Source organism: Danio rerio, chromosome 4 (assembly GCF_052040795.2).
Source record: "Danio rerio strain M-AB ecotype USA chromosome 4, GRCz13ab, whole genome shotgun sequence".
Lineage (NCBI taxonomy): Eukaryota > Metazoa > Chordata > Actinopteri > Cypriniformes > Danionidae > Danio > Danio rerio.
Window position 1 is genome coordinate 80099162 of NC_141024.2, and position 25873 is coordinate 80125034.

The following is a 25873-nucleotide window of genomic DNA, read 5'->3' on the forward strand; positions in this document are numbered from 1 at the left end:
AATAACCAGAGTTTCTTACCTTAATTATCTTTATCTTGAGGAAATTCCCTCCCACCCCTACTCCTCCTTTCTAGAATGGGCAACACAGCAGCCCCGTGATTAGTATTGTTGCCTCACAGAAAGATTGTCACAGCAAGAAGAGCCCTCACTGAACTGGTTGATATTTGTGGAGAGTTTGCTTATTCTCCCCATGCTCACATGGGTTTTCCCCAGTTTCCTTCCACAGCCCAAAAACACGTAACCTAAGTAAACTGAACATTCTAAATTGGCACCGTAGTCAAGCTCTTAGAAGCCATATATCTCCCTTTAGCCATCTGGATATCTGTCATTAGAACAGAAACAAGTCGGGGGAGTTCATCAAGATCTACCTGAGCTCAAACTCCTCTCTCACCCTGCTTACGAGAGGTAGCCCGGGGCTGGAGGATGATTGTTACGGTCCGTGGGAGTTTGTATTTTTGTGCCTTCTCCCTCTCTGTTTTGCTTATCTCCCTTCGCTCTCTTCGCATCTCCTCGACTGTCATTCGCTCTGTCTCGCCCTATCACCTTTTGTTCCGCTACTTTTTCTCTACTAGGTACCTGCTGATTGGATCCCGTGCCTGTCACTCCTCATTAGGGCGTTTCCTCGTGGACCAATTGGATTTCGTTCCACGGACTTTAAATTCGACCAGCCCGCCTTGTTTTTCAGAGTGCTATGTGTGTGCGTGTTGGTTTGTGTTCGCTTGCTGTTATTTATAATGTATGCTTTGTTCTGTGTTTCTGAATAACTACATCAATGTAAATTAAGTCATGGTTAAATAGTTTATCATTCTTTTTTGGGGAAAAGGGAATAGTTTACTAAGCCACTTCACATACATTTTGCCCGTAGGTAACTTCAATGTTCAGAAACACTAGGTAAGTGGGTGAGCGCCACATTTTGTATTTTTGCTTATTATTTCAGGGAGTTTAGGTGTTGCTTCGCAAACGCTGAAGATTTTGGTTTCTTTTTCACATTTTGATTTTTATTAGTAAGTTTAGAGGGGGATCTTGTGTTCTAGTTTAGGTGGCTTTTGGTTTTGTTTAGTTCTTTGCTTTGGCGCCACTCTAGTTCCTTTTTCCCCTATAACTTTTGATTGTATTTCTTCTTCTTTTCTTCTTCTTCTTATTATTATATATACATTGTACAAAGCGCACACATGTAAGCCTCTCTTTTGTTGGCTTCATTTTTCTTCTCCTCATAAAAGGAATAAATGAATTGAATGTAAATTTTGGTGTCCTGGTGTATTTTCCATCCATCTACTCAGAAATAATTTAATATTATAAGTGTTACGTTTATTTTCCCCAGACAACTTAATTAAACCGTAACATTTAATGATTTCTCGAATTTCATCATATACTTGCTTTAAAATCCTAGATAAAATATCTTTAAAAACAATATAAAATTCACTTCCCAACCCATCTATTCCTGGACTTTTCTTTTTGTTCAATCCACTAATTGCTCTTTTTATTTCTTCTTCTTCTTCTTTTTTCCCCTTCTTCTACTCTTGATTTTATTAGATTTAGTAATTCCCCTTTTTCTTTTTCTTTTATCCCCTCTGTGCAAAACAATTTCTCATAATATGATCTTATTTCTTCCAAAATCTCCTCATGTTGTTCTACTATGTTCCCATTTTTGCTCCTTATTTCTCTAATCATTTCTGACTTCTCTCTTCTCTTCTCTAGATCAAAGAAAAATTTAGTGCACTTTTCCCCCTCCACTGTAAACTTTGCTTTGCTTCTTAATCTTGCACCTTCAAATTTCTCCTCCTCCATTTCATTTAATCTTCCTTGCAGTTCTTTTATCTTTTGTATATTTTTTCCATTCTCATTTTTCAATTCGTTTTCTAGTTTTTCTTTCAGCTCCTTTTCCTTATATTTTTTACAATTTTGTAATTGTCTACAATATTTTATCGTAAACTTTTTAACTAAATACTTCACGTTCTCCCACCACATTCTTTTGTCCTCATTATAGATTTCATTCCCTTTTTCCTTTTGAATAATTTCCTTTACACTTAATTACTCTTCATTCTTTAAAACCGCTGTGTTTAAAACCCATACCCATGGCCCTCTTTTCACATTACTCCAGTCTAGCTTCATAAAAAGTGGCTTATGGTCACTCAGACTTGTTTCTTCATATTTAATCTTGTTTATAAACCCTTCAACATTTCTTGTGCATAAAATAAAATCAATTCTTGTTTGACAACAAAAATTCCCCACTAACTGTCTTCTTGAGTACTCTTTTGTCTGTTCATTCCTTTCTCTCCACACATCAATTAAATTCATTTCCTCCATCAATATTTTCAGTTCTTTTCTCCCCTTTTCCGTTTTAAAAACCATTCCCTCAGCCATTTCTAATTTACTAAAAACAGTGTTAAAATCACCCATGATAATAACTCTTTCGTGTTTCTTTAAATAATCTCTAAGTACATTAAAATACTCGTTCTTTTTGCACTCCTTTGTTGGGGCATGAACGTTCACCATAATTACTTTATTCTTTTCATACTTTATTTCACATACCATACACTTCCCCTCTTTGTCACTATATATTGTTTTACATAAAACCCACTGTTTTCTTTTATTAAAATTGCAACTCCTCTCCCTTGCCTCCCATCCCCATCATTGTATAAAATCTCCCCACTCCACCTTTTTCTTATTTCCTTCATGCATTCTTCCCTCTAGTTTGTCTCTTGTAATAAAATCAAATCTTCGGGATTTGAATTCAGAGATATTATTAGCAGAGCGGAGTGAGCGTGGTAGAGAGTTCTAGAGTTTGGGTGCAATCGGTCATTGTCAGTCACGTGCGTTTGTTGTTTGTGACGTCACACGTGCGCCATTTTGGTGGTATCGTTTCTATGAACAACACAACAACTCTCGAGAGACAAAACAGCGCCGTACAAGTTTTGTATACATCTGGATAGAAAAACACACGAAAACGGAGAGGACGTTGTACCGCAACAAACTTAACCAAAATGCCAAAGATCGCTATTTTGAAAAACTGTCCTTTATTCAGGACATCGATCCATACGAAATTACTTCAAAACAATGGAGTGCCGACCCCTCTTTCCTTCCTCCTACTTCCTACCTGGACATCGTAAACTACCTTGTTTATGGTGTAAGTGCATACACAAGTGAACAGTTTAGAAACTACAAGTCTTTAGAAGCCCATGGACACTTCACAAACGGCTGGGTACAGGATTTGTACTCATTTCTACAGACAGACTGTGACAACTCAGTTGTAACAGCAAAGGTAAGCTGATAATATTGTAAATAATAATAATATAAATGACAAAATGTCATAGTATTTGTCCAGAATATTTAAATAAATGTTGTTTTGATTACATTTATCGCTCATATTTGTAAAATTACCTTCGACAGAAGCATCTGTGTAATGATTTGTAAATGTAAATATTAGATTGTTGTTATATATTAGAACATTGCAATACATAATTAGAATGTATTACTGTTTAATAGTGTTCCAATAATTTTCCAATATACATTGCTTTAGTTTGAACACTATCATTGAGTAATAAAATCTAAATGTGTATTGCAGTTTTCTAATATCTAAATACAATGTAATATTTACATTTGCAAATCATTACACAGATGCTTGTGTCGAAAGTATTTATACAAATATGAGCAATAAATGTAATCAAAGCAAAACAGAACAAAAAAGTATCTTAATATTGCGTTTTATTAGTCAAATACATTACAGATTTCATTGTTAAAAAGTGTATTGAATCCAACATTAATATGTTTACTCTTGTATTATATACAGGTCTTGCACTCACAGCGTTTAAATGACACGCCACTCAAGCCTTGGGCCATCATCAATTTAACAGGTGCTGTATCCTGTTGTCACTGCACATGCATGGCAGGAATAGCAGAAACATGCACACATGTGGCAGCTCTACTTTTTAAGTTGAAGGCAGTAGTACGATGTAGGGAGACAACCACTGTGACTGGCCAGCCTGCATACTGGATGATACCTACGAACATCACAAAAGTGGGAGCGGAGGCAGGACACAGAATAGACTTTACTTCAGCAAAGGCAAAAAGAAAGTCTTTAAACAGCCTTTTGAATGGTGAAGTTACAAGTGTGCCAGTATTACGGACTTCAGAGAACAAGTGTATGTTTGCCATTGCAACACAGGAACAGTGGGACTCCCTCCTCGCGCAGATAGAAAAAGCATGTCCTAAAGCTGCTTTTCTGTCCACCATGCCTTTTTCTTGTTAGGCATTTGTGGACCCTGTACAGCCGTTCTCAGCACCTGAGTCTCTGCACAGTCTGCGGGATAAAAAATGGACGGCAGTGAACTGTCCGTTTTGCGCCAGCACTGCAAAACCTTAACCTGCAAGGCTGATGTTTCATCTGAGCAGGCACACAGCATCGAAGGACAGACAAGAAAGCAGCACAGATGTGCAAGTTGGTGTCACTTTCGTGCTGGGAGAATTACTGCATCTAATATGCATGCTGTCTTTGTGGCTGACTTAAACAATCCTGCACTATCAACAGTTAGGGCAGTGTGTTACCCCAATACTACTGCAAACAAGTTTCCTGCTACTGCTTGGGGAAGGAATAATGAGGAAAATGGGTGAAAACAGTATAAACTGTGCAATGCCAAACATCATACTGACATGAACATAACAGAGTGCGGGTTTATCATTAACCCCAAGTTTCCTCAGGTTGGAGCATCACCGGATGGCTTAGTGCAGTGTGCTTGCTGTGGAAGAGGCAGCATAGAGATAAAGTGCCCTTATAAGTACCGGGACAGCAAAATAGTGGAAGCATGCAGTGACAAAGACTTCTGTTTGACAGTTGTGAATGGCAAGCTTCAACTAAAAAGATCAAGTCCATATTACATTCAAGTCCAAACTCAGATTTTTGTGGCTGAAGCACAGTATTGTGATTTCATTTTGTGGCCTTTATAAGACTGTGTCGTTTTGCGTATTACACCTGACCCCCAGCTGTGGAGTGCCGTTCTCAAAAAAGCACACCTATTTTTTGAGTGTGTGTGTCTCCCTGAACTCGTTGGTGCTGCCTTCACTCAGGTTTCAAGCCAGATGCCTCTCAAAGACAGTTTTGTTCCAGCAGAAAATCTCCGCAAGAAACAGCGCACCTCAACAAAACCAAAGATGGGCAGGAGCAAAACAGCTGTTAAGTTGTGGTGCCTTTGTCGTGGACCTGAGAGCAAGGACAACATGGTAGCTTGTGACAATAAAAATTGCAAAACAGTTTGGTTCCATTTTAAATGTGTGGGGCTGCAGCTTGCACCTGCAAAAGAAGCCAGTTGGTTCTGTCCCAAGTGTTCGACTTAAAGTGATATGTGTACATAATATATGACATATTTATATCGCAATATATTTATTTGTGATCAACAAACAAAAGAGACTGAGAAAGGATTGTCAGTACTTTGCGGGCAAGTTGGTTCTGTCCCAAAGTGTTCGACATAAAGTGACATGTTTACATAATATATGACATATTTATAGCAGAATATATTTATTTGTGTTCAACAAACGAAAGAGACTGATAAAGGGTTGTCAGTACTTGCGGGAAAGTAACTAGCAAGTACATGTAAATGTTACGGTGAACTTTCAGTTTAAATAAAACTACAGTTTGACAATGTTTACCTTTGAGCAAAGGCACTTCAGTTCTTTAAAGCATTATTTTGCTCAAATAATTACTGTTTACCTTATGTTTTGTTTGAATATACAAGTTTCTTTTTGTGATTAAAACAAAATAATGATAAAAACACATCTTCTGTTATTCTCCTTTTATTTACATTTGTTCATGCATATTTATTCAGAAAGAAAAATCACACACCAAACACACTCTAGTAGTTAGGGGGAAAGTAAAGTTACAAAAATGCAAAGGAATTAGCTGTGAATCTATCAAATTTTCAAGGAATTCATTTATACATCTGGCTTCTTCAACCCATGCTGAAACTAAAACTACTACACAACAGTAGGACACAGGTTTGTAAGTGCACAACAGACAGTTACAACCTTATCTACAAATGTAACTTCTTCACCATCACATGGAAGTATCATGTTGATGGGCACAGTTCCTGTTAAGATTTTGTATTTTTGACAAACATTCCCGATTACCCTTTCCACATGGATTCTCAGATGTGCTATTTTTCCGGTCTCTTCCACATCTCTAGCAGCTAGCTGACTGTAACCCTTTGTAAAGGCCGGTAGTTTGACTTCTGCACACAACATGCTAACAGAGTCTTTTATGTCGAAACCTCTGTCAGCCAAAACAATATCGCCTGGCAGCAAATTGTTGAGAAACCCACTATGCTGTGTGATGTGTTTGTCACTTGTACGGCCACCCCACCCTTTTGATAGGAAACAAATTGAACCTTTTGGTGTAATACCTATCAAATACTTCATTGTATGATTGTGCTTTTAGCTGAAAAACATTTGTGCACGTGCTTTAAGATTAGATGGTTTCTCTGTGAATATCTCAAAGCAGTCAATAATTACTGCTACTTTGTGTCCAAACGATTGCACAAACTGGTGAGGCATAACTTTGTGCAAAGTTTCTCTGTCTGGCCATACAATGGAGCGCTTCAGGTTTGCGTGCAGAAAAGAAATCATTTCACTAAATGTTCTGTAGACTGTCTTTGGTGAAACGTGAAAGAGGTGGGCTAAGTGTCATGCAGGCAAATCCAGTCTGAGGCGCATAAAGGTTAGAAGCAGCATCTGAAATGGACTAAGAATTTTGTTTTGGTCAGGCATAAGGGGCACCAAAAAGTGAAATAAGGCCATAAAGGTTCCTAAATTTGGGAGACCGGTGTAGTACTTTACTTTGTCATCATTATTGTTGAAAAATCCTTCCGACATCCTGTATTTGTCCAGTTCACAACGCAGCTGTCGGTTCTCTTCCAAAAGACGGTTTACTTCCACGTACCTGTCAATGCACAATTTACATTCAGTTTGTGTTTCATGTACCTCAGTGTGTCTGTCACCATCTTCAACCTCATGTGTCACCTCCTCTTCAGTGTGTCTGTCACCATCTTCAACCTCATGTGTCACCTCCTCTTCAGTGTGTCTGTCACCATCTTCAACCTCATGTGTCACCTCCTCTTCAGTGTGTCTGTCACCATCTTCAACCTCATGTGTCATTTCTTCTGTGTATCTTTTTTCCTCAGTGTGTCTCTCACAATCTTCAATCTCATTTCTCACCTTCTCTGCACGTCGTTCTCCCCCATGTTCAGCTGAGTGCAGTGTAGACTTTATTTCCCCCCTCCTGGTTCGTCTTGCAGAGCGTGCAGTGTCAGTCTGTTTAATTTCTGTGTGGCCCAGATGTAGAGATGGTGCCCAGTCTGGGTCGGTGTCCATCATTTCATAAGCAGGTTGGCCTGCATAAAACAAAAATAGAAATGTAATTACAGCAAAACATTGTTCACATAGAAAGAATAAGTACAATAAAGCACTACATTGCTACATATGGCAGTATGTCACTTTTAAGCATAAGGAACCTGATATGTTTAACGCTTAACCTCTTAAAGTATTAACTCAGTCATAGAATTTAATTTTCTTATAATTGTTCAATTCCTTAAATTAGATTTTTCTACAGTGATTTCCAAAATGATAAAAAAAATAACAGTTTCATAAAGCTGAGATGTGGAGTTTTCAAACATTTAACAAAAATTCTCTACATGAATAAAAATTCTGGAAGTTTTCAAAAAAAAAAACAAACAAATAAAGCGTTTTACAAGGGGTGAGTAAATCAGCTGAAGTCAGTTATAACTTCCGTGAATTTAAATTATTTTTACAATTAGCATTACTATCAGATTGTAAAATGTTGTACACTCAAAACAGAAGTGTTACATTGAATTAACATGAGCATTTAAAAGCCCAATCAATGATAATCGTAAAGTAGCTTAAAAAGTGCTTACCTTTGTGGAAATGTCGAGAACAAACATACATATACGGAGATATGTTTGCAAAACATATATTTTTGCGTCTCACTGCAGCAACCCAGGCCATCTAACGTCTCTTTGTTATTTCTGCCACATTCTTTCCATATCCTTGCTTCCAGGTGGGAAACTCAAAATATTTGTCGTCGTGATTAATTCTGTTTCCTTTTCGATCGTGCGACTTACTGTTAAAGTTCTTAACGCAGCAAGAACGTAACATTGTGTTTGTTTTGAAAATCGCTTAGACCTGCAAACTGCTCTCGCGAACTCTGATACAACACAAATGGCGGCCAACACCCATAATGCAACTCGGCGGTCGCGAGGGTTACGTCACCTGACAAAGACCGATAACACTAAATGATCTGCCCCCCATTGAAGAGAGGCGGTACCGAGGGACAGCAAGAAGGCCAGAGTCAGCAGATCGTAAAGAGCGAGTTGGGGTGTAGGGGACAAGCATGTTGCAGAGATAGGAGGGTGCAAGGTTATTTAGGGATAAAAATGCAAGGAAGAGAATTTTGAATTTAATGCGGTATGCCACCAGGAGCCAATGGAGATCGTACAAGAATGTGGGCAGAACGTTTGGTATCAGTGAGTATTCTAGCTGCAGAGTTTTGAATATACTGTAATCTGGAGATGAGGCTGGCAGGCAGGCCAATGAAAAGAGCATTACAGCTGTCGATGCGTGAGGAGACTAATGCATGGATGACAGTCTCAGCATCCTTGCTACTGATGAAGGGACGTAGTTGTGAAATGTGACGTAAATGAAAGAATGCAGATTTAGTGACAGATTTAATGTGAGACTGAAAAGAGAGTGTGGAGTGAAAGATTACACCTAATTTTTTTACAGAAGTAGATGTTTTAATGTGCAAGCCAGCAATCTCACCGGAGAAACTGGTGGAAATATTGCTGGTAAGTGCTGGGGTGCCAATAAAAATTATTTCAGTTTTGTCCATGTTGAGTTTTAGGGAATTTAAGGTGAGCCAATCATTAATATCCTTCACACAAGCAAAGATATTATCAATTTGGGCGGATGAGGTAGGTGTACATACGGAGTAAAGTTGAATATCGTCTGCATAAAAATGATAGTTAAGACCGTGACGTTGTAGAATCAGACCAAGTGGGATTAGGTATATTGAGAACAATGGTGGGCCTAGAACAGATCCCTGGGGAACACCTCGCTTCAGGGGGACATTAGGTGACTGAAAATCCATAACAGAGATGAAGAATTGTCTATCTGAGATATATGAAGAGAACCAAGAGAGAGCAGTACCAGAAACACCCAGATCAGAGAGACGTGAGAAAAGTAAATCATGAGAGACTGTATCAAAGGCAGAGCTGAGGTTGAGTAGAAGTAATATAGACAAGGAGCCAGAATCACCAGAAAGCAATAGATCTTTCACTACCTTTACAAGTGCAGTTTCGGTACTATGGAGGGGGCGAAAACCAGATTGAAAAGGGTCCAAGAGTTTACAATCAACTAGAAAAGACTGGAGTTGGGCAGCAACAGTACTTTCCAGTAATTTAGATATGAAAGGTAGATTGGAAATTTTAAAATTAGATAGAATCAAGGGGTCAAGGTTGGGTTTCTTAAGCACAGGTGTGATGGCAGCAATTTTTAGTGGCAGAGGAAATGATGCATGGGTGAGAGATGAATTGATAAAGTGAGAGATGACAGGAGAGATAACAGAGTGGCAGAGTATCAGGAGAGAGGTAGGAGCAGGATAGAGGTGACATGATGATGAGCTGGATTTCAATATTAGCTTAGAGACAGAATCAGGGGTCGTCAGTGAAAAGCAGGACAGAGACTGACTGGAGAGACATGATGGATGGCTAAGCTCTGTATCAGTGGGAACGCACTGGTGGACAGCATTAGTCTTATCGAGCAGATAATCCAAATAGGAACAGCAAAACAGCAAAAGTTGAAGCTAAGGCCCTTTGAGGTGGGGGGCTAGTAAGCTTATTTATTGTATTAAATAGTGATTGTGGCCTATTGCTTGATTTATTAATTGTAGCAGGAATGAATTTAGAGTGAGCTAAGATGAGAGCAGATTTATATGATTTAAGATGGTCTTGAAAGGCCAAATAATGAACAGTAAGACCGGTTCTCCTATAGAGACTTTCAAGCTGTCTACCAGTGGCCTTGAGAGTACGGAGCTCAGGAGTTAACCAGAGAGCAGTGTGATTGGCGGGGACATATCTGGTCTTAATAGGAGCTTGCTGCTGCAGGACTTCAGAAATAATAGAGTGATAGTTGGACAGTATCATAGATGGGGAAGAGATATTAATGACATCAGAGAGGTTGGAAGAAACAATAGAAGTAGAAAATGACACAGTGTCAATAGCTTTCAAATTTCGGTATGTGAAAATGAAAAGCCGTTTTGACCAGCGTGCTAAACTTTGCAGTTTTGTTCCAGGTGATAAGGTGCTCGTTCTATTGCCAATGTCAGGTTCTGCATTGCAGGCTCGCTATTATGGCTCGTATGTAGTTAAAGAAAAGGTGAGTGAACTTGACTATGTGATTGCTACTTCTGACAGAAAGAAAAAAACTCGGCTGTGTCACATAAACATGCTTAAGCCTTACTTTGAACGATCGTCAAATGTGTCTAGAGAGAATGCTGCTGTTTTAACTGTGTTGCCCACAGAGACTCAGTTGACTAACGAGGTGCTGTCCGGTGCTGAAATTCCTGATCACCGTGCGCTGTCCAGTGCTAATCCGTTGATCACTCCTTTGTCTCCCATTGTTGCTGACAGCGTGTTGTTGGAGGAGGAAGACGTGGAGTTTCCTGCTCCTGAGTTAGTGGCGGGAAGACATAAAAATTCTGAGATTGTCCAAAACCTTGACTTTTATCTTTCCTATTTAACAGTTGCTGAACGATCGGATGTGGTTGGTCTTATTGAAAATCATCTTGAGTTATTCTCGGATGTTCCTACCCGTACGTCTTTAATTGAGCATGATATTGATGTGGGTGACGCGTTACCAATAAAACAGCATGCTTATCGGGTAAGTCCAGAAAAGCGAGAACAGATGCAATAAGAGGTAAATTTCATGCTCGAAAATAACATCGCTGAACCAAGCTCTAGTCCATGGAGTTCACCCTGTTTGCTTGTAAAAAATCTGACAACACATTTAGATTTTGCACTGATTTTAGAAGTGTAAATGATCTCACCAAGCCTGATAGTTATCCGTTACCTCGTATGGAGGATTGCATGGATCGCGTTGGGAATGCGGTTTTTGTTTCAAAAATTTATCTGCTCCGAGGTTATTGGCAGGTGGGCCTTAGTGACCGTGCTAAGGAAATATCTGCATTCGTTACACCAGATCGTTTTCTAAATTACACCGTAATGGCTTTCGGCCTTCGAAACGCACCGGCCAAATTTTCCAACGTTTAGTAAACCGCATAATTGAAGGCTTGCAGAACATCGAAGCGTATTTGGATGACTTGGTTATTTATAGCACGTCTTGGTCTGAGCATATAAAACAACTAGAGACCTTATTCAACCGTCTGTCGAGTGCCAACCTCACTATCAATTTGGCAAATTGTGAATTTGGTCGAGCAGCTGTGACTTATCTTGGGAAAATTGTGGGTGGTGGACAAATCGTCCAGTCGAGTCAAAGGTGGAGGCAATTCGTAATTTTCCAGTGCCCACTACGCGCCGTGAACTCCGTCGCTTTTTAGGGATGGTTGGATACTACAGAAATTTTTGTAGAAATTTTACTGTAGTTGCTTGTCCCTTAACTGACCTTCTCAGTCCAAAAGTACCATTCGAATGGTCTGAGGAATGTCAGATGACTTTTGAGAAAATAAAAGCCATTTTGATTAGTTCTCCAGTCCTATCTGCGCCCAATTTTTCTTCTCCTTTTATTCTTGCTGTTGATGCAAGTGACACTGGTGCAGGTGCTGTTCTCCTCCAGAAAGATATAAATGGAATCGAACACCCTGTCTGTTTCTTCTCGCGGAAATTTAATAAACATCACCGAGGTTACTCAACCATTGAAAAGGAGGCGCTCGCACTTGTCCTTGCTCTCCAACATTTTGATGTTTATATTGGTTCTGTTTCGTATCCTTTAATTGTTTACACAGATCACAACCCCTTACTTTTCATTAGTCGGATGAAAAACCACAACCAGCGTTTGATGAGGTTGAGTTTGTTTTTACAAACGTTTCAACTAGACATTCGGCATATCCGTGGAAAGGATAATGTTATTGCGGACGCTTTATCACGCATCTGATAGAACAAATTGTAGTTTTTTTTTCAGGTAAGATGTTTTTTCTTCTCTACAATTTATTCTCTTAAGGTGAAGGGTGTTACGTGGGTCTGTGTTATTTAATAAATTTATTTATTCCCAGTTTGTGCTTGTTGCAATCAAGTACTAGGATGAGTGTTTCTACCCGGCTTATCCAGGATTGGATGATGCCCGTGACGTCACTGGGGATTCCCACTATATAAGGCTGACAGCAATGGCGTCTCTGTCTCTCTCTGTCTTGCAGTCTCTCGCCCTCCCTCAGCTCGGTGGTGGCTTGCGCTCAGGCGGTCTGGCTGGCGGTGCTGCGCAAGCCCAGCGATCATTCATCTAGATGCTGCTCCATTTAATGTTTTGCTCCTGTTCATCTTTTGATTCTTAGTTTGTAATGTGTTAACTAGTTTGTTTATTTTGATACTTTGTTTTGTAGCAGGTAGGGGTTTATTTTTCATAGTCACGTTCTGTTATTTATTTAGTTTAGCGAAGGTAAGCAGTGGCCCGGAAGACTCACCTATTTTTTATTCCTTTTCACGGGAGTTTAGGTAAGATCTGTCCATTTAAAACAGTTTAGTCAGAGACCTGTTTACCTTAGCTTCCCTACCTGTCTACTTGATTTTTGTTAATGTTTTGTCAATTTTTGAAAACTTATGATTCATGGAAAAATAAAACGTATTGACGGAACGTCAATGTAACCATTTCAAACTTCTGTGTCTTTCATATGTTCGGCTCAAACCTTGATTGTTGTTGTTATTCGAGCCAGATTAGAGTTTGGGCCATAACACCCACGATTAGATTGCAGCATCTTAACAAAGTCTGCACTGGAAGTCTCTCTCTGCCATTGCTCATTTTAGCAAGAGCCCTATTGAAACAGGAACACTAAAGATTCACAATTAAAGTAGTAATACTCTACAACTGGATTTGAATATAATAACAACAATGTGGGGTCTGCTGTGATGGAATGAGTAATTTCACTCGTTTGTGAAATAACAGTTACCTTGTAATCAGGTGCTTAAATGCATTGCAGCTGGCTGCCGTTTGGAGTAGACTTTAAATGCCTTCAGGGGTGCTCAAATAGAGAAAGAACTATGGTTGACAGGAAGGTGGGAGTGCTTCCTAAGCTGGTATTAAGGAGCTCTCTTTCTTTGTGAAGGAGCTCCAGCAAGGTGTTGGTATGAAAACTGCTCAGGGAAAGCAGCTTGACGAGGTAGCGTGGCCGAGTGGTCTAAGGTGCTGGATTAAGGCTCCAGTCATTTCGGGGGCGTGGGTTCAAGTCCCACCGCTGCCAGGCAGTCCTTTTAGGATGCTTGAGATGACCTCTCTGCTTGAGCAAACAGACTTGCAAAGTGATACTGCATGCTTCCGCTCACATCCAAACGTAGACTCCTTGGCCAAAGTTGAAGAGCTTCACTAGGAAGCTCGGCGTCCTCTCTGCTTCCGTAAAATTGGGCAGAAAAGGGACCACTGCATGGAGTCATCTGGGATAGCATTGCCAAGGGTTCTAAGGCGCTGGTTTTTGGCTCCAGTCTCTTCTGGGGCATGGGTTCTAATCCCTCCGCTGCCAGGCAGTCCTTTTAGGATGCTTGAGAATGATCTCTCTGCTTGAGCAAACAGACTTGTGTAGGGGATCAACCTACGTTTTCAATGAATTTCAATGAATCATTTCAATGAATCGGATCCTGAAGATTCGAATCATTGTTTTGACTCAAATGAGTCAGATTGAATCAGATCAAAAGATTCACACTTTATCTACCATTTGTCCCGCAAATAGAAGACATCGTATCTTACCAATCTTGTTTATATTATTTACGTGGCCAACGATCATAACATAACACAGTATTGGGTTAACTTTTAGCAAGGTAACAAGACCTACAGCTCAAGGCAATGACTTAGAAGCACATAAACAAGAACACAGTTCTTACAAAATGAGTACAAAGATTTATTGAGCTACACTACGATAAATGAAACTAACTACGTAATAAGCAAACAACAAACAAACACACACATTCACACATACACACAGAGGCAGTTCAGAGGATGCAAAATGAGTTGACAACGTCTTAAATTAATTCTAATACTTCTTGCAAGATCTTAGAATAACACCTGAGAAACCACAAAAGCAGAGATATGGCTTATCTTTAACTGCTTAAGATCAATCTGCACAAGATCAGCAAGAGACAACATTAGTTTGTGTTACTTGCGCCCTTTTTGCTGAAGTCGAATCTCCCTCGCCGGCTGGCCTTGGGGAAACACGGTGCTCCTGATTGGGTAGTTTCTCGCTTCGATGACGTCTATGGGATTCACACGCTCGTGAATGGCTGTTGTCCTGGGTTACCTAGGTGACGGACTGCTGAGAGTCGGTTTTGCGAAAGTTCGTGCAGTTTCGTGAGTCCCGAAACTTAAGAGGTTTGCGTGGAAGTTCGTGGTGACCCAATCGCGTGGCGGCACGGTGTCCGGGCAGGCGAAAGGGGGCAGAGAGCAAAAGCATGCGCAAGGGCCATTGTTTTTAATTTAACTGATTTAATTAATCATTGGCTAGTTAGCCGAAGGGTACTAGAACATCTGCATAGAGGTACTGGTCAGAGGAGCCCGAAATCAATTGGCGCTCTGTTATCCTGATGGTATAAGCCCTCAAGCTAGTTCAATGAATGAGACCATTGGAGATGCCCAAGATTTCAGATTCAACTTGTGTTGACCACTGCAATATGCCGATGAGTTCCTTCACTTGCAAAGTGATACTGCACGCTTCCGCTCACATCCAAATGTAGACTCCTTGGCCAAAGTTGAAGGGCTTCACTAGGAAGCTCTGAGTCCTCTCTGCTGTTCTGCTTCCGTAAAATTTGGCAGAGAAGGGACCACTGCATGGATACATCTAGGGTAGTGGGGCTGAGAGGTCTAAGGCGCTGGATTTAGGCTCCAGTCTCTTCCGGGGTGTGGGTTCGAATTCCACCGCTGCCAGATGTGGTTTTAAACACGGCCAAACTGCTTGAGTGTGTGCACTCTCAGTGAACGCTGGAACACTCAGTGAACACTCTTCACTAGGAAGCTTTGTGTCCTCTCTGCGTCTGTAAAATTTGGCAGAAAAGTACATTTAAGTACATGAGAGAGTACATTTAAGTTGGCAACTAGTCAGTATAATGTGTTCTTTGAAACTCACGGCAGACTCGTTGGTGTGACAGCAACACATCCCTAAGCTCGAATCTGCTCAGGTGCAAGTGTCTTTCCCACGATTAGATTGCAGCATCTGGTAAGACCAAAGCTTGAAATTCGCATTACGTGAGTGCATGAGACCAATAGAAGATCAAAACATGAGCTATATGGAGCAATCAGTCGCTTTTAGCAACGTCTAATCATATTGTTTTATCCCGCACTTTTTTGCAGCGCTGTACGAAAGAATTTTGCAAGCACAAACTCTAGTGTGACCGCGGCCCAACTTGCTTTCAGATTAACTATGCCCAGCTGCTATATATATATATATATATATATATATATATATATATATATATATAATATGAGCCTACCTTAGACAGAGTGGGTGCATTTAGAAGCTGATGTGCTGTGGTGTGGAAGTTTCTGATTAAAAGTTGCTTTCTTGATTTCTTTGTCACTTGATTTGTGCCTGTACCATAACAGATCTCTCTTGTTGTGATATATGTCTTGGTAACCTTTAATGTGTTGTTTTTTGCTCATTGATTCAACTGCATTGAGTGAGTGAGTGCATTTTCCCTCCTTCTCCTGGTTAAGAGATAAAGCTATATAATAGAATTAGTTATATATCAGATAATATAAATAAATTATTAGCAACAAAAGACCAACTTCATAATGATTTTACTGTAAAACACTTTCATTTGAAGAAGAAAAAAAAGATGCTGAAGGACTGAATCAGATATGCATCCAGGGAGTTGCTGACGCATGTAACAAAAACAACATGAACAAAAAGTAAATTGGACCAGTTTCACAGAATTTTTTGTGGCACTGCAGTGCTTCTAAAGGGCTCATTGCTTTAGGGGTATGATTCTTGCTTTGGTTGCAAGAAGTCCTGGGTTCAAATCCCAGACGAGCCCTATGTCGGTCACAGAAAAAGCAGTGATGCTTTGGTGTTTCTGTGTTAATTGAAGCAACTTTTGCTGTGACTTTAGTTAATAAACATTTAGTTGATTTCTAATCTGAATTAGCCTAACCTGTACAATTATAGACAAAAAAGCAGTGGCAATGATTCGGTTGTTAGATTTGTTTATGGATCTTGAACAACGCACCAGCTTTATATGCAAGCACCATTTTTGTGTTTGTACGCAGTCTCTTCTCTGTAGGCACCATGCAGGATTCAAAATGACCTTTCGTGTTAGGAATCTTGTTACCCTTTTAGTCATAACAGGAAATATGGATGACAATGAAGGAAGTTAATGACACACTAAAACATCTCAAGGTTTTCACAGCTACTGTGATTCATCTACCAAACATTGCTCCCAAGTAGAAGTGAGACCTTCAAGAACGACCCAGATGGGACTTGAACCCACAATCCCCAGCTCCAGAGGCTGATGCCTTATCCATTAGGCCACTGGGCCATGTCACCAGTCTTCTATCAAGGATCTCTTGTATGCCTTCAACAAGATGCCACCGCATGGAAAACTGCACTTTAGGATCTCAATGCCAGTTTGAATTCCGTCAAATAAAAACTAATGGACAAACTTTTTCTTTCTGCAATCATTCACATTCGCGTCTCTGGTTCTGGGGTATGGTTCTAGCGTATAGTATGACCGGTCGTGAGAGTTTCGAATTCCAGTCAAGGCCACTCTCATTAACTTGAAATCACAACTTTTCAGCAGCTATTTTCTTGTTTGCATTTCATCACCATCCACCTAACATGAGACCGTGAGTTGAGAGCCACGGGGTACTTGAAATCAAGATCTCCATTACCAGAGCTTAGCGGAACCATTTAGTTTCTAACTTGACAGTGAGATTCGAGCAAGATTGGAAGAATCTTAATTGAAGTGTGCAGCAAGTCTGAGAATTCTAAGCTAACTATTATCCTCAGATCATCACACCTAAGCTTCAAGTGGTCAGGATTTTTTCACACAACTTAAAAGTAACCCAACAAACATGACTTGAATCCACAATCTCCAGTTTGGAAGGTTGATGCCTTATCCATTAGGCCACTGGGCCAACACAAGCATTTACTATATCTGTTGTATGACTCAGTAAGTTCTTGTAACTCAGAAAAAAGCACTTTAGGATTCCTATTGCTTTCAGACGATCTGGTGTGTACACCTAATGACAAAAGAGCTTCTCTGAAGAGTTTTCCATTGTCATGTCTTTTTGACCTAAGGGTATGAACCTAGCTTTTTGAAGGTCACACTGGATTGTGCTGCACAGCCAACTTAAAAGGAACTGCATCAAAAACGACCCAGATGGGACTTGAACCCACAATCCCCAGCTTCGAAGGCTGATGCCTTATCCATTAGGCCACTGGGCCACTTTTTTTCTGCCTGTAAACTAAAATATGTATCCATGGGGGTTGCTGACGCACGTAACAAAAACAACATGAACAAAAAGTAGTTTAGACCAGTTTCACAGACTTTTTTTGTGGCACTGCTGGGTGCTACTTCAGGACTTGTTAGGGGTATGGTTCTCGCTTAGGTTGCGAGAGGTCTTGGGTTCAAATCCTGCATGAGTCCCCTGGCTGTCACAGAAAGAGCAGTGAAGTTGTGCTGTCTAGGGTATGTCTATGTTAATTGTAGCACTTTCAACTGTGAAATCAGTTAATGAACATGAAGTGGACTTCTGATCTAAATCAATCTGACTTGCACATTTATACAGACAAAATAGAAGCATCATATTTTGGAACCATTCCTATAGGATAATTTCTACAATATTTTAATGGGATACAATTTATATCTTAATTAAGATATGCTTTTCTATTCACTTGTTAAGTGGTGACGTGTTGGTGACTTATGTAATACTGTTTCCGGGTCCAAGCCGCCACTCGTTTGAGTTGAGAAATTATTTGTTTATGATCACTTTTTATTCATATCACACATTAAAGTTAATTTTTTATAAAGTCAGTATACGCAACAATCTCTGGGCTTGCTGCATCACAAATACCAGAATTTTAACAATTTATAAAAAAATTAATTACTTTCTGGCCATTGTATATAAGGCATGGACATATATGTTGTGATCTTGATTTTCGAAACTAAATCGCTTTGTAAACATTTATTATTACCATTTCACGAGTCTCCCCATTCAGTTGAATAGAGTGCTTGGACCCGGAAGCCACTTTGCATGACGTCTCACTGAACTAGCAGATTGTCTCTCTCAGTTTTGAATGTTTTATGCAGTTTGCTTAAGCTCACCTTCATGTACTTGAGTGTACAGTATTAGTGCACAAATTTCCATACAAACATGTCTATACCAAAAACATATACAATGTCGCTAGACCAAACTGTGGGCTGGCCCACTCGAAACAGAAGTTCACTGTGGGCCCAAAGCAAGTCCACACAAAAAGGAGTGTATATGGCCACACTGGGTGAAGTATAGCTATACTGGGGCACAGTATCTGGGTCAGAAGTATGTCCTATGAGCATGCTCTGTAGGCATTTAGTAATTAACAAAATAGTTAGGTCCCACTAATACTAAGTTGAGTCCAGGCACAAAATGTGCCTATAAGGTCCCAGTAAAGCACTTTTATGCAGGGCCATTGTGGCTTTAACACAGAACAAAACTAGTTCACTTCTACTATGTAGCAAAATAGCACAATATCACTTCAACTGTATAATTACATATTTTGAAAGCATAAACTAAAATCAGTAATAAATGAAGCCATCTAAAAAATATTAAGACAACATGGACTATTTTTCAAAGGTTTGGGACAAAACTGCTTTAGTTTATAAAAATGCAAATATAAAAGTAACCTTGTAAATAATTATTCCTTTTTAATATGTTTGCTTTTCCAGTTGAATATGTTAAAATATAATTTATTCCAATGATGTTAAAGCTGCATTTAAGGCATTTGTGTCCGACATGAAAGCATCCGAATGATTTGGTGCTTAAAAAAACATTTAGATTTTTTATTGACTCAAAACTACTCATGCATTTTGACTATTTTTTATGTTTTGTGTTACAATGTAAAAGTTATTAATGTCACACACACACACACACACACACATATATATATATATATATATATATATATATGATAAAAAAGAACAACTATATATAACATTAATTTATAAATCTGTCCTCTCAGGGGCATCAATATACTTATGTCTGATCACTGATCTTCTGCTCTTTCCATCACCCTGTGTCTTGCAAGAAGTTTTCACTTTGGATGCTGTGGCCAAGCTGCTTTTTGTATCACCTAAGTGAGATAAAACATAAAAAATATATTGAGTTAAACAAAACAAAGTTAAATTTTCATGTTTGTATTTTCCCTACGATTTGTACCCTAAAATTTCTAGAGTAAAGAATGTTTTGGGGAAACTCGGGAAATACCATTTGATGACAAAGTTCTAGACAAAGTTCTAGACATTTCTACACTCAAAACAAATTAAGGCTTTGATTTATTTATTTTTTTCAGAGAGAGAGAGAGAGAAAGAGAGACGGAGAATGCAAACAAACTAGTTGAATAGAAAACAAATAGATGGATGCATGCAGAAAACCATTTCTGTGCAATTCCTGAGAACCCCAGTTGTTAGCATGCACGCGGAAAAAATATACATCGATCATGCATTGTGAGACTGGCATAACAGCCTTCCATGCAGAGGTGTCTGCACACAGTGAGTTTGCACGTCAACTTCAATCACCTGATCAAACTAAAGTTTAAACAATATGATGATTTTATTTTGACTGAGCTTGGCTACTGTAAGATAGATAGTTTTGTATGAAGCAGAAAAGAGAAATGTAATTCTTGGCCACCAGAGTCAGGTCTTAGATAACAGATAATTCTATAAAAAAGATTAAATTAATATTCATAGAAAAATTATTTTTTAGATAATCTTAACATATCACACCAGTTGAGTCTTGGTTCCCAGTTACTGCTTCCAGTTGAGGGGGAGTCGTGCTAGGTTAATCACTTACAGAAATTATGTCCAGTCCTCTTCCTGGAGAACCAATGTTCCTAAGAGTTTGGCTCACAGCTGCCCACACATCTGCTTGGTAGCTTCAGGTGCTTGATTGGCAGGTATAACTGTGCTGGACTGGAACTGGAGTAAAAATGCAATCAGGACTAGATGTAATCCAATACTGCAAAGAAAGAAAAAAACAAGCAGTATGTTAATAGCATAAACACAAAGTTTAAAAAGAAGATGTAATTTTTTCTTTCAGCAAGCAAATACTAACAACGTGTCAGTGCAGAAACAATGATCTGATCACACAAGATAAAAAGAAGCGCAGTCCTCCCGCCCACCGAATTGATTGACAGCTTCGTGTAGTAACATGTCCCGGTAGTCACGTGTATAATCATATCAACAAGACCAGACGTGCACAAAGCAACCTGGAATAAAAGGTCTGTTCAGTTCGCTAGGATCATCAATCATCATCAAATGTGATCAAGAGTAAGTTTCACATGTTTAAAGTGTTTTAAAACAGTGCACGTGTGTAATGAAGTACAGTGATTCACTTCAGCTTTACTTCATCAATACAGCCGCTTGTCAGAACAATTATAAAAGAAGACACTTCAATCCTGGTTTTTAGACGTTAAATCAGGTTTATTTTGCACATTAACATGACAGATATCCATACAGCAGTAAAGATTAAGCTGTATCCTGTCACATATGCATGCAAAAAGAGTGGGAAGCTAAACACGCTCTGTCTGTCAGTGTGTGTGCATCTGTGTGTGCGGGCGTGCGTGAACTTTGTACATTGACATTGTGGGCTCTGTTTTGACGGTCCATGCGCAGATCGCAAACGTTTTCAAGGCGAATGCATTTATGCTAACTTAAGGACGGGAAAATCCGCTTTGCGCCATGGCGCATGGTCTAAAAGGGTTGAGTTTATTTTCTTAATGATTTACAAGTGTGTTTTGAGAATAAACCAATCAGAGTCTCATATTCCATTACCTTTAAGAGCCAGCTGCGTCACGCCATAAGCGCATTGCTATTAACATGACATAAAGTAAGTTCACTTTCGCTTTTGCTCTCATGGATAGGGAAACCTTACCGCACAGACATCAATTAGCCTATAAATAATTAATTTTGTTTGTTAAGCGCAAAGATTTGTTTCAAACTATTTCTAAATTCAGTTCTAATTGCCAGCAAACGAATAAATGAATAATAATAACAAAGTTTGGTCAAAATACTGAGTTATTTCCAAATACACCCGCTATGCCCCATATGGTGTAAAACCTGACAGGTGGACAAATCTAAGCTTGTTTTTAATAGAACAAATATAAATATGGCTATAATAAATAATACTGCTAATAATGATAACATTATACAAAAGAAAATTGAATGAACTGAAAAAGCCTCCCGAGATGAAGAAAGTATGAAGGCAGTGGTTTTTAAATTCATGTAGGCTATAAATTAATGTTTTGTAATATTTTAATCATTTATATTTATATACTATATATATATCCTTATTATATATCCTTATTATATTATATCTTTTTCATATGTAAAGATATTTGCGTATTGCATCTTGTGTGTAGTGTGTAAGCCAGGCGCACTTTGCGCAAGACAATAGACAGACTTTGTTCTGGTCTAAAGATCAGACTATTTACTGTTTCTCAAAATAGCAACGCGCCAAAACACGCCTGCTTTTTTAGACCAGAACGCCTATGGGCGCACATTTGAGCGCAAATGCATTTGCTATTAAAACAGCGTAGCGCACTGCCTGAAAATGACCCTTGCGCCAAGCTTAAATTAGTAAAAGACTATTGCGCTGCGCCTTGCGCCACATTGCGCCGGGTTTATAATAGGGCCCTACATCTCAGGGTCGTGGTTTCAAACCCCACGTTGGGCGTTTCTTTTATCTTTCTGTCTCTCTCACAGTAAACTTTTATTAGGGTTCATATAGCAGACCTTTTGAGACAAAGTTCAGCGTTTCTATCACTGTAGGTGACCTTTTACTATGTCTTTGTGGTGCAATCAGTTAGCGCGTTCGGCTGTTAACTGAAAGGTTGATGGTTCAAGCCCACCCAGGGACGAATTAAGCTTCTTGCTGCCTTACAACTGCTAACACGTGCACTGGGCATAGATCCTGAGCCTCGTTCTGTTCAGCGTTTAAGATGAATTCAGGATTTAACAGAACGTTCTCACGGGTAGGGAGGGTATTGATGTCAATGGTGTCTAGCTCTTGAGTAAGCTCTTCAACAGCCCGGCTAGCTCAGTCGGTATAGCATGAGACTCTTAATCTCAGGGTCGTGGGTTCGAGCCCCACGTTGGGTGTTACTGTTATTTTTCTGTTTCTCTCACAGCAAACTTTCATTAGGGTTCATATAGCAGACCTTTTGAGACAAAGTTCAGCATTTCTATCACTGTAGGTGACTTTTAAGTAAGTCTCTGTGGCGCGATCGGTTAGCGCGTTCGGCTGTTAACTGAAAGATTGGTGGTTCAAGCCCACCCAGGGACGAAGAAAACATTTTGCAGGCTTGCAACTGCTAACACGTGCACTGGGCATAGATCCTGGGCCTCGTTCTGTCCAGCGTTACAAGATGAATTCAGAATTTAGCAGAAGATTGTCACGGGTAGGGAAGGTATTGATGTCAACAGTGTCGAGTTCTTAAGTAAGTTGCCCGGCTAGCTCAGTCGGTAGAGCATGAGACTCTTAATCTCAGGGTCGTGGGTTCGAGCCCCACGTTGGGCGTTTCTATTACCTTTCTGTCTCTCTCACAGCAAACTTTCATAAGGGTTCATGTAGCAGACCTTTTGAGACAAAGTTCAGCGTTTCTACCACTGTAGGTGACCTTTAACTAAGTCTCTGTGGCGCTACCTGGATCAGGATCGTCTGGCTCTCGCTCTCCATTGTCAGAATAGATGAGAGCCAATCGCGTTGCGGCATATGCAAATGAATAACAACACCGCTGTATTCTCACGAGCGCACAGCACAATATAACAGATCAAGGTAAGTTCTTTTTGTCAACGTTTAAATCTACTGATAAAAGCTGTTTTGTTTATTGTAGTCTTTTGTTATGTCACAGTCTTGGCCTCCTAACACTGATTTATTATTGTATGACAAGAATTTTAACAAAAGTCACCCTAAGTTCACTGTTTTGTGCATAGTGTTAAAGATCACGACCCGCACCCTGTTTAACATTACAGACTTGAGATACGATTAAAGAAATCATTAATTTGTTCGAATGTGTGTTTAATTTAATAACTGTATCTATATGAACATGCATATGTACTGTATATACAGTTGTTTGTGTTTATCAAAACGTTTGTCGACGCATCAACAGCATAAAGGTAAAGTTGGTTTTATATTCACACAGTCAGACTTTCCCCTTAATAATATAATTCCTTTAAAGTATTATTTGCAAACTCCAAACAGTGAAATCATATTAGAAGCCAATGACTATCAAAGTACAACATTGTTCACAGTCAAATAAAGTGTTGATGTTGTTTTCAAGTCATATTTGCATGCTAATTCCGATCGAATATTCAAAGTAACATGGTAAACAATATAGAGACTTCTAAATGAACGAATGTGCGAATATAAAACCAACTTTACCTCTATATCAACAGCCCCCTCCCCTCATATTTCTTAGCCTAAAACAAAATAAAGTTTACACAAAATTATAGACTTTCTCTGCTAAATCTTCATTAGCTATATGAATTGTAAGAATAAATTAAAAGCTGTAATTGCCTGCCTTTTGTTGCTAAATGTTTATTATGTTTGTATGATGTATAACTTACTACAATGATGTACCCATAAGATATAGCTGCTAAATAATAATGAGCTATATGAATTATAGTTATGTATAACTTATGTGTTACAGTCATTCTGCTCTGAATAATAAAATTGTGTCTTTTGCGGCTAAATGTTTATTATCATGATTACTATTGTGTTAATGTGTTATAATTACCCATCTGATAAAAGAAATGCATGCCTTTTGCTAATATATATTTATTATACTTAATAACAATTATTTATAACTGTTGTGTTGTAATCATGTACCTATAATTAATTTTATTTTTATGTTTCTATTAATCAATATGTTTTAATAATATCCCTTTACCGGTTCCAAGATGGCGGTTTGAAGGAAGGCTGTGTGTAGTTAAGCGGTAGTGTCACGTTGTCATATTTTATTTTAAAACTTTCAGTAGGTTACGTTTTAACACGCGCAGACTCAGTATTTTACAGTATGAACATGGATGACTACTTTCTGAGGCAATCGAAAAAAATGGCACGTAAAAAAACGCAGTTTACCAGCCGTGAAGAGGCTAACGAACATCCTGACGGCGCTAACACGAGCTCATCCACAAACCCAATGTCGGACGCAGTAGCGGAGATTACAGCTAATATCTCTAAACTCATAGATGATAAAATGGACCTGATATCACAGCTACTGCAAATGCACCACGCGGAGCTAGACAAGCATAATAAAAGGATTGCAGAAACCAGGATATCTGAGGTGGAAGACGAATTGTCCCCTTTCAAAACTAAACTACAAAGTCTGGAGAAACTTATGCACGATTTGAATGAAAGGGCGGACGACCTTGAAAACAGGGGCAGACTGAAGAATATCCAAATTGTCGGATTACCTGAGGGCATAGAAGGTGAAAATCCAACGCAATTCTTCGAGTCATGGCTTCCTGAGACCCTCGCCATCCCAACAAAAGAGGGCCGTATAAAGTTAGAAAGAGTGCACCGGTCCCTCGCTCCGAAACCCCCCGCCACACAATGACCACGTCCTATCCTGGTAAGATTTCACAATTTCCAAGACAAACAACGTGTGTTAAATGCTTCGCGGGAGCTGGGATCCAGAGGTTCTCCTTTAAAATTTAGAGACAGCACAGTGTTGATTTTTCAGGATTTCTCCGCGTCCGTTCTCCGTAAACGCAGGATGTTCGACGAAGTCAAGAAACGCCTGAAGTCCATAGGCGCGGAATACAGGCAAATTTACCCTGCTCTCCTCAAGGTAAACTTTCGTGGCTCAGTGAAGGTGTTTCATGACCCAGCTTCTGTTATGGCATTTCTAGACTCGTTGAATGCAACGTCTACCGATAGTACCTGAATCACCTTGATGGGAGACCACTTGCGTGATAATCGCCCAACTCATACCACAGACACTCACACATTAACGTGAAGGCAGACATTGTGAATTTATCTGGGTATTTGAGAAATATTGGCCAATAAGGCGTACTGTTTGGTTTATTAAAACCATGCTGATGTTTATAGCGGCACTACCGCTTAATATTTAAGTAGGAGTTTTCTTAGTAGTTCCTTTTGTCGTTAAGGGGCCTCTAATTCACAGTTACTCTCATAACAAGAGCTGGTGTGAAATATTTTGATGTTTAATGACTGTTCTATTGTTCCAGTTTTGTGTTTGTTGTATACTTGGATGAATCCCTTTTTTGTCTCCCCATTTTTTTTTTCATTTTCGTTCTTTTTTCCCTTTTCGTACGATATTCATGCAACCTTATCTATATAAATGGGGGTCACATTATGTTTAATATATACTTAAAATGGTAAATCTGAAGGTCTGTACTTGGAATGTTAATGGAATTCACACACCTATTAAGAAACGAAAGGTCCT

At 39.3% G+C, this 25873-nt stretch overlaps 1 long non-coding RNA gene, 4 other non-coding genes and 2 pseudogenes across 6 annotated transcripts in view; 4 read left to right on the forward strand and 3 right to left on the reverse strand.

The window, feature by feature from the left end:
* The window catches only part of LOC148682998 (uncharacterized), a 256238-nt gene extending 234141 nt beyond the window's left edge, over positions 1-22097 (forward strand). The window contains exon 3 of the long non-coding RNA XR_015943186.1: positions 21824-22097. This is a non-coding gene — a long non-coding RNA (uncharacterized LOC148682998). The remainder of the gene's footprint in view (positions 1-21823) is intronic.
* LOC147845094 (uncharacterized) lies at positions 1513-5864 on the forward strand (annotated as a pseudogene). The gene has a single exon (XR_015483444.1). The product of XR_015483444.1 is annotated as an uncharacterized LOC147845094 (transcript).
* LOC137490824 (uncharacterized) lies at positions 5968-8261 on the reverse strand (annotated as a pseudogene).
* trnal-aag (transfer RNA leucine (anticodon AAG)) lies at positions 13387-13468 on the forward strand. Its single transcript has one exon. It is a non-coding gene; the product is annotated as a tRNA-Leu (tRNA).
* Positions 16673-16745, reverse strand: trnaq-cug (transfer RNA glutamine (anticodon CUG)). Its single transcript has one exon. It is a non-coding gene; the product is annotated as a tRNA-Gln (tRNA).
* Positions 17581-17653, reverse strand: trnar-ucg (transfer RNA arginine (anticodon UCG)). Its single transcript has one exon. It is a non-coding gene; the product is annotated as a tRNA-Arg (tRNA).
* Positions 22098-22907: 810 nt separating the features above from the next.
* On the forward strand, positions 22908-22980 carry trnak-cuu (transfer RNA lysine (anticodon CUU)). Its single transcript has one exon. It is a non-coding gene; the product is annotated as a tRNA-Lys (tRNA).
* Positions 22981-25873: the final 2893 nt, after the last annotated feature.